Below are 16802 nucleotides of genomic sequence, written 5' to 3' on the forward strand. Positions count from 1 at the left end.
ATATGGCTTGATTTTATTCCAATTGTGTTCAGTTGCCAGAGTTCAGACTTCATGTAAAAAAAAAAAAGAGTTTAGCCAGATGCGGAGTTTTTTAAAGTAAGTAAATAAGAGACATAAGGAAGTTGAGGATAAACATAAAGGGATGAAGATATTGATGAACTAAAATATCTAAGAATAAGGTAGGTAGTGAGGTCATAGCAGGGTAATGAACAGTGAACAGTAGTGGTATACATGTACAAATTAGAAGATTCTAATCAGGTAAAGAATCTTGAGAAGGTTATCGGTTATATCTTCTACATAAAAATAAATGAAGAGATGGAAGATGGTAACCTTTCTGAATTGATGCTTAAAATAAAATCAAGATTTTAGATGAAGTGCCATTTATTGTAATGAGAAACTCCAGCATGTAACCAGACAATGAATTGTTGAGGTGTTATGGGTAAATTGATCACTGAAGAGGTCACAATGAAAGTGAAAGTAACCATTATATTAATATCAAAATTATGACAGAATATGTTGATAGTTTCAAAAGGAACATTTACATGGATACATATAATTACCATAATATTATATTGACCAAGAAAATATTAATAACAGAAACTTAAGTTTAGTAACCTATTATAAAATCAGTTTTATTTTGCAATTTATTTATGAACTTGCTCAATACTGTTCTTACTCTTGGCATATTTTAGGAGTTTCATTTTTTTCTGAAAGCAAATAAATAGAATTGAAAAATATCTAGCCATAAAAAAAAAAAAAACTTTGGTAATTTTAACTCTAATGCAAAAGAATTAATCTTCATGTAGTCTTATTATGCCATGTCTATGTACTGAATCTGTTTTCATGTTAACTATATAATCATGAGAGAATTATAATAAGCCATCTTTAAAAAATCAGTTATCAGCAACAACAAACTCCTTCATTTACTGATAAGAAGTGTTTGTTTTTTACTTAGTAGCATCAGATCACAAAACCCTCAGATCCTGAGATGTTAAATTTCTTGTTGTTTGAGGAAATATGCTTATGATATAATTGTGCAAATCCTAGAGCTCTGGTCACGTATTGTTTTCCATATGTAAATAGTAATAAAACGCAGCAATAATGACTGATACAATAATTCACATAGGAACTGAATGTTGTTTTTATCTCCTAATGTCTCCTTTTTTCTTCATTTCTATCCTGCAAGTCTGACTAGTAAGAACGTAAGCAATTGCTTCCACAATTATTTTGGTTATTTTTCTAATGATTTTGTGAAATTTGGATACTTTAACTCTTTGTTTCAATGCCAGTATGCTAACTCTCAGTTAATTTATTATATAAGTAATACACGTAATTACACTCCTGACTAAAGCTTTGTTCGTGTGTTTAGTTGTTATTGTTTTTGTTGTTGATGTGTTTTTCACATATTTTCATTCCATTGCCCTCTTCACATCTTTATTACTCTCTGCTTTACACATAGACAGTTTCTTGGTACCCAGGGCTTAGAGTTAGCTCTTAAAAGCCTATTATGAAAAAGCCAATGGCTTTACTTTCACATTATATAACTTAACATTCTGCATAACTTAATATCCCACCATACTAAATGCTTGAGTGTGTAGGAATGTCCTCTAGGTTCCATTGTGTCAAATTGCTCAGTGATGTGAACAAACTCCAAACAACTCTCTACCTCAGATTATACTGGTAACTTAGGGTCCTTTATCTTCTTTTATTTACCACCCTTTCATTCAAAATGACAACTTTACTCACAAACTTTATTCCTAGAACCATTTGTCAAATGTCTTGTGTCTAACATTAACAATTGGACCAAAATCTGATTTACAAGCAATTTATATTACATATAATTTCTACCATTTAATAAATGTAGCTAGGAGAGTTCTCTCAATCATTCCGGAATAATCATTTGTGTATGCATCTCACACAAGGAGGATTCTTCTGACATATGGAAGCTGTCGTCACTTTGAGGTACTATCCTATTTCAGCTAAAGATTTTAACATCATTTATGTGTACTGTTTTTTTGGGAATCTGTATTAGCCCATATTTCCATTAAAAGAAATCTTTGAAGAAAAAGCTTTAGAAGATCATATCCAAAGGAACTGCATTCAGGAATGCCAAGAAACTAAAACAATCTCTGAGTTTTTAAAACAATGAGAATGTAGCTATGTCTATATAATTTTGGCATTTGCTGTCTTCAAAACACACTCCTTTCTATCCCCAGTTGCATCTACATAAAAAGAGAAAGGAAGCAAGGGAAATTCAGAAAAGGACATTTTCTGCAATAGTAGACACACATCTTTGAGTCTAGTTCAAGATATGGTGAACTATATTCAAACAATCAAAAACTAATATATGATTACTCTCATTGAGTTCCTACTACACACCTTTTCACCACAAAGTGAGGTGTATTTTCTCAGATTTTGCATGAGGATTATTGGAAATCTTCTTTCTTTCATATATAAATTATATGGAAAGCCCTTAGGACAACATCCAGAACATAGTAAATGATCAATAAGATAGTGGAAATGACTTACTTTTCCCTTTACTGTTACACATTGAGGAAGAATAAAGATTTGAAGTCAATTTTGTCTAACTCTAAAACCAGGGTTTTGTCTCCCACATCATATTATAACCATTCTTAAAATAATAATATATTTAAAATATCCAGTATTTCCATTGTTTTATCAATTGCCATTTTTAGACAAAATGCTAAATATGAATTTAGCAGCAGCACACTATGATGAATCCTCTGAAGGCTCCTCCATTCTTTAATTAGTAGCATACATTTAGAAGTGATTGTTTTATCCCTAATAACTACAACAAACACTTTGGTCTCACTAACAGTTTGCTATGCTTTAGCCCACTTAAATTTCAGTATATCAATTTAAATGAGCACAAATAATCTTAATGAAATTAGTTTCATCTAGGTTCTTTCAGATAAAAGAATTCAGCAATTAATCATGCCTGAGAATTTTTTCCTTAGATCACCTAGTGTTTGCATATTTGATTCTCTAAAACCTATAACTGTTGTAACAAAATGAAAATCCATACTAGTTAGTGACTCTTTGAGATAATTTGCATGTATTTTAATATATTAACACTTCAAAACTAACATCTAATTTTCAGAAAGAAGCCTTATAATGTAAATGTTGCAACATTACTGTGGCAGACTGAATTAATTAGCTCCTGCAAAATTTCCCTAGAGCCTTTTCTTTCACACCTTTCTGAAGGAAGTTATGCTTTTTTGATTTTCAGTTCCATAGGGATCATGATAATGCCCAACACTTTCTAATCATTTTTCCAATGTACAAATTACCAATAGGTGTTGAATTATGAGTTGAATAAATTACAAGACTGATGCATACACAGAGACAGTTTAGGGGGATTTTAGAGCTCACTCATTTTTATTAAAGCTAAAGAAATCTTTTGAATTAGAAAAACTAGTGATTCAAACTTTATTATGCAATTTGAGAATGCTTTGTCAAATTTCTGACCAAGCTATTTGTGAAGTATCTCCTTCATAAAAAGCCAGGATTTGTCATATTTTAGGACAGGTTAATCAAATCCAATTGTATTTGTCAAACAATTGACTTTATTAAATCATGCCTTCAATGCACTTTTAACAAAAATGTTCAATCCATCAGTGTAACACATCTACTGTTTTTGCAGTAGGTAAATGATTAAGCACAAATGATCTCTTTTTCTTCTTAAGTATGTATGATCTTGACTTAAACTGACAAAGCACAGCCCACTTCCATCACTAGCTTCCTTATTGGAGAATGTTGTCTAATATCTCTAGACTTCAGTGTCCTCCCTTGCAAAATGGGGATAATAGTAGTACTAATCTCATGCGATTATTGTGAGAAATAAGTGACTAAAACATGTGCTCTCTTAAAACAGAGTTTAGCAAGTATTAGCTGTTATTAATTTAAGGGGATTAAACTTTATATAATGGTCCATATTCAGATATTAAGTGATGTGATATCTATAGCATGCACACTTTATTTTGGTTAGTTTGTTTTCAGAACAAATATAAATAGTCATGTTTTTATCTTTCATCTATCAATTCAATATTATTCTTATATCTATATCTTAAATATCTTTACCTCTACTGAAATAGTTTTCTTACTTATTTCATTCCCCTTACTTTTGACTCATTGAAGGTGGAGACTTGATCTTGTCCACTGCCATACTTCCAGTTCCTAGATTAAACCTAACACATCGTAAATGCTCAATTAATATTTTTGAAATAAATGTTAATAAATAATTAACAATAATTTATTAATAATAAATAATGAATGAATATAGGTTTTTTGATTTTTAACATATAAAAAGAGAGGCTCCACTGTGGTTGGTAGCAAAATATATTAAACCAATTGATTACAATCAAAATAATTAATCATAAAAAATTTTATAGAATATATATTTCTTATTTGCAGGTTATGTAACATGTTACATGTTTCATGAATTCCTGAACAATGAGCTAATTAGAAAATATTTCCATAAAAACCTGATTCTACTGTCCTTTATCTCTACCAATATTAAGGGGGAAATGTGTTGTGTAGATAAAATGCATCATTAATATTCTTTCAAGTGTTACCTCAGTTACCCTTAGATTATTTCATTGGAAAAGACAGAAACTGAATAGCTAAAGATAAGCCTACAGCACAATATTTTTAATGTGTTAAATACTTATTGTATCACAGTTTATACCATGAAATCAGTATATGTTCTTACAGTCAAAACTATCTCTAAATAGTTACATGGTTTTTAAAGTCTGAAATACCTATTCAGTTAGGGCCATTTAAAAATTCTCCTATGAATAAATGTGCCAAAAATTGTTTATTAAGTCAATTAAGCATTCTGATGTTCTATTCTGAGTGCTAGCCTAAGCTAAAGACTGAATTAAATAATTGCATGGTTTGGGGGAAAAGGCATTTTTAACATAATCCTGACTAAAAATATGAATTTGATAAATTTTTAGACTGGTATAGAAAAGTGTAGGATATTATATTTGTAAATTAAATATAATATACCATGACTCATCCTTTATGTGTTAACTAATTTTCAAGTAATTAGCAGATGAAATAAGAAATACCATCTTAAAAATTTATTTGTCAATATTGTTAAGTCTAATACATGCATACACTCATTAACTCTTCATTATATTTTTATGACTATATTCATTGCTTAATAGAAAACAAAACTAAACTCCTTCAGGCCAACATCTGCTGTCTAAGGAAATTAATTTCTATAAACATAATCAATATCATAAATTAAATTTTAATTAAAAACTCAGTCACAAGCTAACACACAAGAATTTTCAGTCATTTTAGTGTGAAAAAAGTAGACTGTGTTTTTCTGTTAAAAATAAAAATAAGATAAAAAAAGTACACACCAAAGGAAAGACCCTCAATAAATACTGGTCATACATAAGATGGGTGCTTTGCTGTGACTCATCCCCCAACTGTACTGGTATAAAATACACTTCAATAGCTTTAACTCCCTCTTACAAGAGCACCAGAATCACAACTAACTGGTGAATAATCATGAACAAGAAGACACTGGAACTCACCAAAAAAGATACCCCCCCATCCAAAGACAATAGAGAAGCCACAGTGTGACAGTAGGAAGGGTGAAATTACAATAAAATCAAACCCCATAACTGCTGGTTGGGCAATTCACAAACTAGAGAACAATTATATGACAGAAGGCCACCCCCTGGGGTGAGGATTCTGAGCCCCATGTCATGCTTCCCAACCTGGGGGTCTAGGAATGGGAGGAGGATTCCCCAGTGAATCAGACTTTGAAGGCCAGCATGATTTGATTGCAGGACTTCCATAGGGGAAACAGAGACTCCACTCTTGAAGGGCACACAGAAAGTAGTGTGCATACCAGGACCCAGGGGGAAGGAGCAGTGACACCATAGGAGACTGAACCAGACCAATCTGCTAGTGTTGGAGGGTCTCCTGCAGAGGCAGGGGGCAGCTATGGCTCACCACAGGGACGAGGACACTGGCAGCAGAAGTTCTGGGAATTACTCATTGGCATGAGCCCTCTCAGAGTCCACCACTAGCCCCACCAAAGAGTCTGTAAGCTCCAGTGCTGGGTCACCTCAGGCCAAACAAACAACAGGGAGGGAATTCTGCCCCACCCATCAGCAGACAAACAGATTAAAGTTTTACTGAGCTCTGCCCACCAGAGTAACACCCAGCTCTACCCACCACCAGTCCCTCCCATCAGGAAGTGTGCACAAGCCTCTTAGATAGCCTCATCCACCAGAGGGCAGACAGCACTAGCAAGAAGAACTATAATCCTGCAGCTTGAGGAACAAAAACTACAGCCACAGAAAAAAAGAGAAAATGAAAAGGCAGAAGACTTTTTACCAGATGACAGAATAAGATAAAACCCTAGAAAAACAACTAAATGGAGATAGGCAACCTTCCATAAAAAGAATTCAGAATAATGTTAGTGAAGATGATCCAGGACCTCAGAAAAAGACTGGAGGCAAAGATTGAAAAGATGCAAGAAATGTTTAACAAAGACCTCGAAGAATTAAAGAACAAACAAACAGAGATAAGCAACACAATAACTGAAATAAAAAATACACTAGAAGGAATCAATAGCAGAATGACTGAGGCAGAAGAACAGATAAGTGACCTGGAAGACAGAATGGTGGAAATCACTGCCGGGGAACAGAATAAAGAAAAAAAGAATGAAAAGAAATGAGGACTGCCTAAGAGACCTCTGGGACAGCATTAAATGCACCAACATTCGTGTTATAGGGGTCCCAGAAGGAGAAGAGAGAGATCTATCATCTACAAAATCTATGGGCTCATCTTTCTCAAACAAAAATCAAAAGAATATCACTTTGCTGCTCACACACTTTGGATAGCTCATCACCATGAGGAATATAATGGAAGCTCTTGAATCTGCAATATAATGTTTCCAGACTGTTTCAACCTCTCTCTCCTGCTTTAACTCTACAATCCCCTGTTACAGTAGTAATTAGAATACCTTCATTCCTCTTATATATCAAGGTCTGCAGCCCTTTCATGCCTGTGTTCTCTTCTGGCAGTCTCTTCTTTCTTTCATGCTCTCTGATTTGGAGCCAAACTCATCAGCCTCTCTCACCCAGGAGAGCTATGGCTTTGTAGGGGGAGGCTCATGCTGCTATGGCACCTCTACACACAACTTCTGCACTGCTTAGCTCATACTTTAACCGTCTTTTTACTTGTCTGTCTTAATGGATCATGAATTCCTCAAGAGCAGGGCAAAAGTCTTATTCATAACTGCCCTCCTTAGCACAGTCCTGAACACACACTGTTTCTACTTCCCCAATTTTCTGTTTGCACAAAATTGGGAAAATTTTTACCTTTTTTGAGTTTTTTCTTTGTCTAACAATGAGGTCAAAGATATTTTTCTCCACAAAGTAATCAAAGGAGATTACATTTTGGGAAATTTAAATTTGTATGTAAATCTACCCAATCCTTCCTTCTGAAAACATATAATAAGGGTTGAATAAATATTAGCTACTATAATTTTACTTAATTTTCATTATATAATAATTGTTGTACCATTATTGAGGAATAATGAATGATGATAATATGATATAAATAAAAAGTGAAAAGGAATAATATCTTTATCTAAGATGACTCAAACATCTCCTCTTGAGAGGTGCTTTATCTAAAATGAGTATCTTCCCCATTTCTCACCATCTTTTTACTTTGCTTTATTTTTCTTTAAAGCACAACTACCAGCTAATATATTGATTTGTATTTATTACATCTATCTCAGTCTAGAATGCTATATGTATAAGGCCAGAGACTTGTCTGTTAAAATTCACATCCTCATCAGCAGCTAGGAAGGTGCCTGTCTTTTTTTTTTTTTTTTTTAATTGAAGTGTAGTTGATACACGACATCATATGTTACAGGTGTACAATACAGTCATTCACAACTTTTAAGGTTATACTCCATTTATAGTTATTATAAAATATTGGCTATATTCCTTGTGTTGTACAATATATACTTGTATCTTACCACTCAGTATGCTATAACAAAATACCACAGACTAGGTGGCCTATTAACAAAACAAATTAATTTCTCACAGTTCTGGAACGTGGAAGTCTGAGATCAGGATGCCAGTATAGTAAATTCAGAGTCCTCTTTGGACTGCAGACTGCCAGCTTCTCACTGTGCTCACATGGTACAATGTGGCTGGCAAGCTCCCTGGGCCTTATTTTACAAGGACACTAATCCCATTCATGAAGGCTCCACCTTATGTCCTAAGCACTTCCCAAAGGCTGCTCCTCCTAATGCCATCATATCAGGTATTAGAATTTCAACATATGAATTCTGGGGAGACACAAACATTCAGATCATAGCAATGCCTAACATGTTGTAAGTGCCACGTAACTGACTGAGTGAGTGCAATTTGGAGAGGATTGAAAAGTAGTTAGTTCCCAAATATATTTTCACCACTTACTTTTGGAGTGTTAGAAATTATTTCCTGTGCTCTAAGCTATAATAAAGGCACTTTTCTTCAGTGGGTGCTTAAGAGGAATATAGGAACATAAAGGAAGAGACACTAAAATTCTCTCTGTCCAGAAACCCACACAGAGGAAAGGCCATGTGAGAACACAGTGAGAAAGCTGCATCTGCAAGCCAAGAGAGAAGTTTCACCAGAAACCAAACCTATTGGCACCTTGATCTGGGACTCCAGACTCCAGAACCATGAGAAAATAAATTTCTGTTGTTTAAGTCACTCAGTGTGTGGAATTTTGTTATAGCCTAGAGGCCATACCCAAGAGTCAGGCTTAAACCAGACTTAAAGTGAATTCTATTAATAGTGCCACCCGGATAGTGGCCAAGTGCAATCCTTGATTAGATTGAGATGATCAGCCTCTGACCTTATCTCCCAAACAAAGAAATGGGGAAACCTCTCTAGTGGAAGACAATTTGGAATGTATATTATTTTTATGCACAATGTTTGGTGTATGATGAAATGTTACAAGGCATGGAAGTAAGAATATATGACTTAAAATTAAGAGAAAAAAATAGAAATAAAAGTACATCTGTAGTTGATTCAAAAGTAGATTTAGCACAAAGAATTTTCAAAGAATTTGATTATAAGATCAAGAAATTAGAGGCAAAGATAAAAAATTTAAAAAAAGAGAAAGAGAATTTTACCAGAAAATTAGAATTTATTAAAAAAAAATTCAATGACCACTCCAGAAAGCAAACCAAATATCTGTAATTCATATCTTGATTAATAGGTATCACAGTAGTTTGAACACAGTTGTTCAAGAGATTAATTACATGTAAACAAAACACAGAAGATATTCAAAGTGAAGCAGTGAAAATAACAAATTATGGGGGAAAGGAGATCAGACCACAGGATGGACATACAACATATTCTAAATTCATGGTCTTTTTAAAAAAATAAAATGATCATACCTATGGAAAATGCTTTTTTATCTACATGGTAGCCATTAAAAATTGTAAAATTTTTATAATGAGCATGTTCATTGAATAAAAATTTGAATAATTAAACTTTTGTTAATTGAAAAGTAGGTAAAAATGGAAAAATAGGGAATATATAAAATAGATGGGCCAATGATAAAATGAATAGTGAAATAATAAATATAAATACAAATATATTAATAACATTTAAATATCAGTATAGTAATATTCCAAATAAAAGTCTAAGATTGTTGGAATTAATAGAAAAAAACTAAAATACTGCTTAAAAGAAACATATTTTAAATATAGGACACAGAAAGTTTGACTAAAATGATAAAAAATATGCTATTAAAATTCTATCCAAAATTATATAATATATGTAGTATAGTATGGAGACTATACAAACATCAGGCCAATTGTACTATAAAGCAAGAAGCACTTCAAGCAATAAATAGTAACATTTCATAATTTAAAATGGGTCAATGCAATAGGAAGATAATACAAACCTAAATGTATCTATCATAGTTCAAAATATGAACATGCAATTGACAGCACCAAGAGGAAAGATAAAAGAACCTATAATCAATGTGGGAGATTTTACCAATACGTTTTCAATTTAAAAAATGGCAGGAAAAAAGTCTACTGACAACAGATGAACAGTGAAATTAATAGCCTAACTGATAAGATCATACATTGCACCAAACAATGACAGGAGCTTCTTTTTTTTTTTTTTCAAGTGTACATGGAACATATAATGAAATAAATTAGGGCATGTCAACAGATTTCAAAACATTGAAATTATCTGGAATATATTCTTTAACAACAATGAAATTCATACAGAAAAAAATGAAATTAATACATTAAAAAGAAAAAGGTAACTTAAAAAGCTACATTTGTAAAACCAGCTAGAACATCTATATAATTCACTAACCAAAGAAATCAAAATTATAGTAGAATTTTTTAGAGCTTAAAAGTAGTGATAAACAGCACATTAAAATTTGGGGACTTTGGCCAATGCCATGCCTAAAGAGAAACATATAGTCTTGAATTCACATTAAGAAAGAAAAAGAAAGATGAAAATCAATCATTAAATTTGATCTTGGTAAGTTAGGAAAATAACTGTAAGACAAAACCAAGGAATGTAAAATAGAAGACATAAGAGAGCAAAAGTCAGTAAACATGAGAGCAAAAGTCAGTGAAATAAGAAAAAAAATTCTAAAATGTAAATAATTAACAAAGTAAATTTTTGGTTCTTTGAAGAGATTAATAAAATTGATAACACCCTAACAGTAATGATTTAGGAAGAGAAAAGGTAGACAAGTTTTCTATACTAGAAATGGAAAATGACAGTTGCTACAGATTTAATAACCTATAAATGATACTAAGAAAATAGTATAAACAATGTATATGGAATACAGAAATATCTAGGAAGATACATCATATCAAAGCTCAAAGAAACAGAAAATCTGATTGGAAAAATGTACATTAAAGAAAGCCAATATGTTTTAAAATCATTTCCACAAGAAAGAAATGACAATCTTGAACAAACTCTTCTGGAGAACAAAAAAGGAGGTAGGTTCCCCCAATTTTTTGAGACCACCATGATGCTGTATCCAAATTTATGAATGACATTTCAAAAAATAAAACTACAGCCTGATTAACTGTGATACCTGAGATGTATTGGGACATAGACTTAATGCCATTAATAATCTAAGTTAGAACTTTAACTCATTTCAGTCTAGTTATATAATGTAGAAAAGAGAGAATGATGGAGAAAAATGTTTAGAGGGACACACACAGACACACAGACACACACACACACACACACACACACAGACCAGGCGTCACGGGAGAGAGAAAGAAAAAGAGGGGGAGAGAGAGCAACTGAAACTTAGATAATATACTTTAATTATTTAGGGACAGTGAACCCACGGTGGGAACATAAACTATTTCTTTGAAAATCTGGCTTGCAAGCTAGAAAAATATGTAAAAGTTAGTCAGATACTAAAAGATATGGACAAAAAATGTTTCAAACCAAGGGAATGACATCTTCTAAAATATAAGGAAGTGTGAGTTGTTTAGGGAAAGACCACATATTTTAGCAAAGTTGATGAATGCTACGCCAGATGATATGTATCCTCGAAGAATTAGCTCATGTGTCACTTCTCAAAACACATTTTCTTAAAAAATGTCATATGTTCAGGAAGCACAAAGCAGTTCACCAACTGTAAAGCATGATATATCACAACAGGAGATGAGGATGGAGTTCAGATCACTCAGGACCTTTTATAAAAGTGCACAAGGATTTTATTTAGGATAAGGAGCTGCTGACATAATTTAAACATAAGTGTAACACGATCATATTTGTCATTTAGAAAGAGCAGTTAGGCAACAGTAGACGATGAATTACAGTATAAGGAAAAAATTCTGAAAGTGAAAACTTTTGGGAAGCTTTTGCAGAAATTCATGAAGATAATGATGAGAACTTGGTTGAGGTTAAGAGCATGATGATGGAGGTGAGCAGTTCTGTTCTATAAATGTTTAGGAAATAGAATGGGTAGACAGTGATTATATATATTAATAAGAAGATTTAAGAATAAAATAATTCCAGTTTTGCCCTTTTCTGGAAACCCACAAGACCATCACAGGATAGCTCTCAACAAAATATTTTTTACATTGGATGACAACATGAAGTTTCATCTTTAAATTGCTCTCTGCAAAGAATTCCAAAACTGATATCGAAATACTGATGAAACTTTTAATGTTTCTGAAATATTATTTTAGTAAAGCAGTTAGCAATAACCTTGCACTGCCTATGACCACCAATTAATAAATATCATTAACAATGAATATTTTTTCTGAATACTGGTGGGATTTGATGTTAATTCAATAAAAGGGAGACCCTGTAGTCCACAATTTATACCTAATTAGTATTTAATCTTTTTTCAATCCTGTGATTTAATTACAAATATTCAGTCCAATGAAATGAAAACTGTTTTTTGGTCATTGTTGTTCAGTTAAAATCAGCAAGGGTCCCTGATGGATATAGATTACCAACACATGTATCCTTTTATAATTACTCTAAAGATCAGTGCAGCAAACAGAAGTCATCAGATCTTGACAAAGAAATATGACAAAAGGTTTCTAAACTTATTTTTCTTAATTTCTTAATGCGTCCATCAAAAATTAAGGTTTATTTGAGTTTCATAAACATGATTTTCATTTCTCTTGAGAAATATAATCTTACTGAATTAAATGTTATATTAATACATATATTTAATAAAGTTGGAAATTTTTTAACTATATATGTCTCTAATTACCTAAAGCCTTTATGTATTTGAGAAAACTGACAAGATTAAATCCTGAAAATTTCAAATTCTTCATGTTTGGTTATGTTTATTATTTTAATTCAGATGGTAATGACTTTAAAGTGATAATATTGATGTTGATCAATATCAGTTAAAATTTTTCCATGACTTATTTTTCAATAATAAAGCATACTTCTGAAATTATTTGAACTGATCAAATAATAAAATACATATATTTTATATATTTGTCTATAAGGAGAATGAGTCATTGAAATTATAAATTTGAGCATATTTAGATTAAAATTGGTATAATTGACTAGGGAGTTCAAATAACAGAAATTTTGTAAATGAATCTGAACCAAAATAAATATTTTGTACTTAAACAAGATATTAGATCTTTTCAAGTAAACTGGAGTACAGTCATATTTCAAAAATGGTAGTAACAAATAGTCAATAACCAAAATATTCACTAACCAGATGATACACAGCTATAAATACCTACACATATACACACATATATGCACATCTTATGAACTCTGGTGTGAATATAAGATTTTTCCTTACATTTTAGCCTAAGTGCTGTGAGCCAGCATTACTTGCCTAAAATTTAGTTTTGATGTTCAGGTAGCAGTTTAATCCACTGAACTTTTTTCAGGAAACCAGGCACTTGCTCTAAGATTCTTAAACTATACAGAATGACTTATCAGTTTGGTCCACTGATAAAATCCAGTGGTCACCACCATTTCTTCAGAGCAAGCCAGCATTATATTCAAACTACATAAAATGAACAAACATAAAATGGGAATCAGGATAATAAGAGGGTTCGAGTAGTTCTAACTTATTTTACTTGGCATCCTTTATTCATGTCTATATTAGTTAAAAATAAGTATGACATTTCTTAAAACAGAAAACAATAGATATCTTTTAGTTTAGTTGCATATCAGCTGTTTAAGAAAGCCAAATGAATATGAATGGTTAAGATGTTGATGAAACATTAGGGCATGTGAGAGTATTGGAGTCTGAGATTGGCAGGGACCTACCTGAGAGATTTACACCAGGAGATGAAAAAGAAGCTAAATCTCAATTTTGAGAAAGGTATTTGGTTTGTACATATTAGATACATGTGTACCCAAAAGCCAATGTTGTAATTTAACTTCTGCCAAATCTTAGTGATTGAATTAGAGAAAAATTGTTTCAAAAGCAAAGGACAAAAAAAAAAAAAATCCCATTGATAGTGGCTTAATTAAAGACTAATATTTCCAAATATCAAGTCTGTCTATCTGTGATCAGGTAATATTCACTCAGAAATTCAACAGTATCTTGGCAAATGACTTCAGATTATACTACTTGTGTTTGCAGGATGTATGTATGTTAATAGTCCCTGGACTTTTATAGCTTATATAGCTATTTAAGGCAGGAATAACAGGTAGTTAGAGAAAGTAATGTTAGCATATCTATTTCTTTTACCAGGAAAGCAAATGTTTTCCAAGATAACCTCCTTCTTTCTAAATACCCAGAGAAAACCATGATTCAAAAAGACACATGCACCCCAATGTTCACTGCAGCACTATTTAGAATAACCTGGTCAAGGAAACAACCTAAACGGTCATCAACAGACGAATGGATAAAGAAGATGTGCTACATATATACAATAAAATATGACTCAGCCATAAAATGGAATGGAATTGGGTCATTTGTAGAGATATGGATGGACCTAGAGACTGTCATACAGAGTGAAGTAAGTCAGAAAAACAAACATTGTATATTAACGCATATATGTGGAAGCTAGAAAAACAGTCCAGATCAACCAGTTTGCATGGCAGAAATAGAGACACAGATGTAGAGGACAAACATATGGACACCAAGGGGGGAAAGAAGGGGGGTGGAGGTTGGCGTGGGATGAATTGGGAGATTGGGATTGCTATATATACATTACTAATAAGAAAAAAACGTCAAATTGTATACTTTAAATATATGTAATTTTTGTATGTCAATTATATCTCAATAAAATCCTCTAAAAAATATAAAAATAAAAGACTTCCCTTTACTTTATTGACTAGAACTGGGTCACATGGTTACTCCTAGCAGCAAGGAATAAAAGGCAAAGGGAGAACATCAGAATCTTAGCTAGCTTAGATCAATCATGATCCATTGTCAAGGTGTAAGCTTGGTGTTGCCTAAACATGTCTAAATTCTATTGGCAAAAAAATCAGGAAAAATGGGCAGGCCACTAACATTTTCTTTGAACAGTGATCTATTGCATCAAATTTGATGCTAGACATTATAAATCTTAAACATCCAAATAATAAACATTATATTTTTAAAATTAAATACCTTTGCAAAGTTTCTTTTAAATTGGGAGAATAAAGGAAAAAATCTAAATAAAATATAGTAGATTTCCACTATTTCTCATACTGTAAAAATCCATGTCACCTTATTTTTAATTTAGCACAAAAATGATACATATTTCACTATATGGAAAACTTTATTAAAGGCTAGTGGGAGTGAAATTTTGCATATGATGTCTTTGTGAGTGTTACTTTTCAAAGAAGCTAGGGTGAAGTTATTTCTGTTGATTTTTTTCATTAAAATTTTCTTAATAAATCTATAAATAAATATCATTAGGAAAGTTTTAGGAGTAACATGTCTCAGTTAATATCACTCTATGATTTTATCCCATTTACTACCATTTTACTTACATGCATCAACAGTGTAGATAAATTAATATGGATAGGACTGGAAATAAAAATAGCCTGTCTATTTTCAAATATATGGCCATAAGATAGAATCTCATTTAAGAAACAACAAACCATAAACAAGACAAGAAGACAACCTTCAGAATGAGAGAAGATATTTGCCAATGAAGCAACTGACAAAGGATTAATCTCCAAAACATACAAGCAGCTCACACAGCTCAATATCAAAGAAGCAAATGACCCAATCCAAAAATGGGTGGAAGACCTAAATAAGCATTTCTCCAAAGAAGACATGCAGATGGCTAACAAACACATGAAAAGATGCTCAACATCGCTAATCATTAGAGAAATGCAAGTCAAGGCCACAATGAGGTATCACCTCATACTGGTCAGAATGGCCATCATCAAAAAATCTAGAAACAATAAATGCTGGAGAGGGTGCAGAGTAAAGGCAACTCTCTTGCAATGTTGGTGGGAATGTAAATCAGTGCAGCCACTATGGGAAACAGTATGGAGGTTCCTTAAAAAACTACAAGTAGAACTACCATATGGCCCAGCAATCCCACTACTGGACATATACCCAGAGAAAACCATAATCCAAAAAGAAACATGTACCACAATGTTCATTGCAGCACTATTACAATTGCCAGGACATGGAAGCAACCTAAATGCCCATCAACAGATGAATGGATAAAGAAGATGTGGCATATAAATAATGGAAAATTACTCAGCCATAAAAAGGAATGAAATTGAGTAATTTGTAGTGAGGTGGATGGACCTAGAGTCTGTCATACAGAGTGAAGTAAGCCAGAAAGAGAAAAACAAATATCATATGCTAACTCATATATATGGAATCTAAAAAAAATGGTACTGACGAAGCCAGTGACAGGGCAAGAATAAAGATGCAGCTGTAGAGAGCAGACTTGAGGACATTGGGTCGAGGGCAAAGTGGAAGCTGGGATGAAGTGTGAGAGTATCATTGACATATATACACTACCAAATGTAACATAGATAGCTAGTGGGAAGCTGCTGCATAATGCAGGGAGATCAATTCAATAACTCAGAGGGGTGGGATAGGGAGGGTGGGAATGAGTTGCAGGAGGGAGGGGATATGGGGATATACATATAAATAGAGCTGATTCACTTTGTTGTACAGCAGAAACTGGCAAAACAGTGTAAAGCAATTATACTCCAATAAAGAGCTCAAAAAAAAAAAACAAACAATTATGTCTTAAGGTAATGTAATTCTCATACCTATCTAGAACAAGTTGAATGAATTAATTAATTGGTGAGACAATCTCTGGCATATGTGTCAGTGTAACATATAAACAGTTGTTTATT

General features: G+C 32.6%; 1 long non-coding RNA gene across 1 annotated transcript; it reads right to left on the reverse strand.

The window, feature by feature from the left end:
* Positions 1-1732: 1732 nt before the first annotated feature.
* Positions 1733-8178, reverse strand: LOC130849398 (uncharacterized). Its single transcript, XR_009052739.1, has 3 exons — positions 8104-8178; positions 4143-4208; positions 1733-2222 (listed from the first exon to the last, which is right to left on the reverse strand). It is a non-coding gene; the product is annotated as an uncharacterized LOC130849398 (long non-coding RNA).
* Between the last annotated feature and the right edge of the window lie 8624 nt (positions 8179-16802).

Source organism: Hippopotamus amphibius, chromosome 1, assembly GCF_030028045.1.
Source record: "Hippopotamus amphibius kiboko isolate mHipAmp2 chromosome 1, mHipAmp2.hap2, whole genome shotgun sequence".
Lineage (NCBI taxonomy): Eukaryota > Metazoa > Chordata > Mammalia > Artiodactyla > Hippopotamidae > Hippopotamus > Hippopotamus amphibius.